Consider the following 3,838-nt stretch of genomic DNA (forward strand, 5'->3'; position numbering starts at 1 on the left):
TATTCATTCTTTTTTAAAATTAATTTTCATTGGAGTACAGTTGATTTACAGTGTTGCATTAGTTTCTGTTGTCAAGCAAAGTGAATCAGTTATACACACATATACACTCTCTTAGATTCTTTTTGATACTTTACAGAGTACTAAGTAGAGTTCCCTGTGTTATACAGTAGGTCCCCATTAGTTATCTATTTTATATACAGTAAGTATTCCCAATTTGTCCCTCCCCACCTCCTTTCCCCCTTGGTAGCCACAAGTTTTTCTACATCTGTGGCTCTATTTCTGTTTTGTAAGTAAGTTCATTTGTCCTATTCACCCTTGCATCCACTCTAATCTAGATTATACTTGACCCCCTACTCTCACCAGTGAAACTTCACAAACCTCACCACTGCATCTTAATTGAAGTCCAGTAGATACAACCTCTCTGACCATTCCTTTTCTGCCATCTTCATGGCCCTAATTCCTCTGCTCATTATTTACATATTGATCCCTGTGGGGGGTTTGTCCTTGACCCATTCTTGCCTTTAAATATATATGTTTTCAGAATTGATTCACTCTAGAGGCTTTAATTGCCACCTCCATCCATCCTGGCCTCTTCTTTGGGCTTCGTAGTCCTAGATCCAAATGCCTGTTGCCAGATGATCTAAAAGCACTCTTTCCCTCCTCTTAAACTTAGGGTGTCATGTTTCTCAGGGTTCCTGAGTAAATTAAATCTTTATGAAAATCCCTCTATTATCCATGATGTGCCTGCAAAGTTATTAACTCATTTGAGGTTACAGACCGTGAGGACAGAATTAGTATAGCAGAGAAAGTGAAATCTTTTATGCAAAGGTATTAAAGGGTTCATGGGGGTCGCAGAGTCGGACACGACTGAGCGACTGAACTGAACTGACTAAAGGGTAGTAATGAAATTAGCAAAACCCACCATAGATATATCCTAAAAAGGCATCTTTAAAAGAGAAGTAATGGTGCATGGGACTGCCCTGGTAGTCCAGTGGTTAAGACTCCATGCTTCCACTGCAGGGGATGCAGGTTCCATCTATGTTAAGGGAACTAAGATCCTGCATGCTGCATGTGGTGTAGCCCAAAAAAAGAGAGATCATGCATATATATTCTCAATATACTCGTTAGGAAAATAAATACTCGTAGACTGGGATGAAGTTTCCAGTGATACTACCAGATTCAGTTCAGTTCAGTTCAGTCGCTCAGTCGTGTCTGACTCTGTGACCCCATAAACCTCAGCACACCAGGCCTCCCTGTCCATCACCAACTCCCAGAGCCCACCCAAACCCATGTCCATCGAGTCAGTGATGCCATCCAACCATCTCATCCTCTGTCGTCCCCTTCTCGTCCTGCCCTCAATCTTTCCCAGCATCAGGGTCTTTTCAAATGAGTCAGCTCTTCACATGAGGTGGCCAAAGTATTGGAGTTTCAGCTTTAGCATCAGTCCTTCCAATGAACACCCAGGACTGATCTCCTGTAGGATGGACTGGCTGGATCTCCTTGCAGTCCAAGGGACCATCAAGAGTCTTCTCCAATACCACAGTTCAAAAGCATCAATTCTTCGGTGCTCAGCTTTCTTTATAGTCCAACTCTCACATCCATACATGACCACTGGAAAAACCATAGCCTTGACTAGATGGACCGTTGTTGACAAAGTAATTTCTCTGCTTTTTAATATGCCATCTAGGTTGGTCATAACTTTCCTTCTAAGGATTAGCGTCTTTTAATTTCATGGCAGCAATTACCATCTGCAGTGATTATGGAGCCCAGAAAAATAAAGTCTGACACTGTTTCCCCATCTATTTCCCATGAAGTGATGGGACCAGATGCCATGATCTTCATTTTCTGAATGCTGAGCTTTAAGCCAACTTTTTCACTCTCCACTTTCACTTTCATCAAGAGGCTCTTTAGTTCTTCACTTTCTGCCATAAGGGTGGTGTCATCTGCATATCTGAGATTATTGATATTTATCATGGCAATATTAATTCCAGCTTGTGCTTCATCCAGCCCAGCGTTTCTCATGATGTACTCTGCATATAAGTCAAATAAACAGGGTGACAATATACAGCCTTGATGTACTCCTTTTCCTATTTGGAACCAGTCTGTTGTTCCATGTCAAGTTCTAACTGTTGCTTCCTGACCTGCATACAAATTTCTCAAGAGGCAGATCAGGTGGTCTGGTATTCCCATCTCTTTCAGAATTTTCCACAGTTTATTGTGATCCACACAGTCAAAGGCTTTGGCATAGTCAATAAAGCAGAAATAGATGTTTTTCTGGAACTCTCTTGCTTTTTTGATGATCCAGCAGATGTTTGCAATTTGATCTCTGGTTCCTCTGCCTTTTCTAAAACCAGCTTGAACATCTGGAAGTTCACGGTTCACGTATTGCTGAAGCCTGGCTTGGAGAATTTTAAGCATCACTTTACTAGCATGTGAGATGAGTGCAATTGTGTGGTAGTTTGAGCATTCTTTGGCATTGCCTTTCTTTGGGATTGGAATGAAAACTGACCTTTTCCAGTCCTGTGGCCACTGCTGAGTTTTCCAAATTTGCTGGCATATTGAGAACAGATTATGGCTTTAAAAATTGTCATCTCTAGGGCTTCCCTGCTGGTCTAGTGGTTAAGAATCCAATGCAAGGGACATTGGTTCGATCCTTGGTCCGGGAAAATCCCACATGCCCTGGAGCAACTATGCCCCAGTGCCACAGTTACTGAGCTTAGCAGCTGCAACTACTGAAGCCCACACGCCCTAGATCCTGTGTTCCACCACAAGACAAGTCACCACGATGAGAAGCCCACGGTCTGAAATGAAGAGTAGCCCCGGCTCATTGCAACTACAGAAAGCCTGCAGAGCAACGAAGACCCATCACAGCCAGTAAATAATCTTGAAAAAAAAATTGCTGTCTCTCAAACCACTTAGGGAAAGGTGAAGATGATGTCCTCAGTAGTTGTGCTGTTGACTAAGTGACTCTTGTGAAAATGCAGGTACTGGTATCCCGGATGCATGTGAGAATGCAAATGAACAACTGCATTTCTAAATTAGCATTTGAAATAGGCTTTGTGTTACTTTTTGTAGGTATGTGAAAATATTACAAATTTCATAAAAGTATATTGCAGGACTTCCCTGATAGCTCAGTTGGTAAAGAATCCACCTGCAATGCAAGAGATCCAGGTTCGCTTCCTGCGTTGGGAAGATACACCTAGAGAAGGGATAGGCTACCCACTCCAGTATTCTTGGGCTTCCTTTGTGGCTCAGCTGGTAAAGAATCTGCCTGCAATGTGGGAGACCTGGGTTCAATCCCTGGGTTGGGAAGATCCCCTGGAGAAGGGAAAGGCTACCCACGCTAGTATTCTGGCCTGGAGAATTCCATGGACTGTATATAGTCCATAGGGTTACAAAGAGTTGGACACAACTGAGTGACTTTCACTTTGTTCCCTGGCAGTCCAGTCATTAAGAATCCATGTGCCAATGCAGGGGAAACGGCTCTGATCCCTGATCTGAGAAGACTTCACCTGCTGTGGGGCAACCAAGCCCATGCACCACAACTAGTGAAGGCTGAGAGCCCTAGAGCTTGTGCTCTACAATAAGAGAAGCCACACGGACGAAAAGCCCAAGTGCCATAACCAGAGAGTAGCCCTTGCTTGCCACAACTAAAGAAAACCCGTGTGTAGCAACGAAGACTTAGTGCAGTGAACAAAAGTATATTGCCTATTAGTACACTGAGTTAACTGAGATTTACTGTGCAAGTGTCACTGACTAAATATTCTAGCTGTAAAATAATTAGTTCTTGTTTCTGAAAATCATCTTTACAGGAGAGGAAAAAATATGCCAAACAGGA

The sequence above is a fragment of the Bos javanicus genome, chromosome 25, assembly GCF_032452875.1.
Source record: "Bos javanicus breed banteng chromosome 25, ARS-OSU_banteng_1.0, whole genome shotgun sequence".
NCBI lineage: Eukaryota > Metazoa > Chordata > Mammalia > Artiodactyla > Bovidae > Bos > Bos javanicus.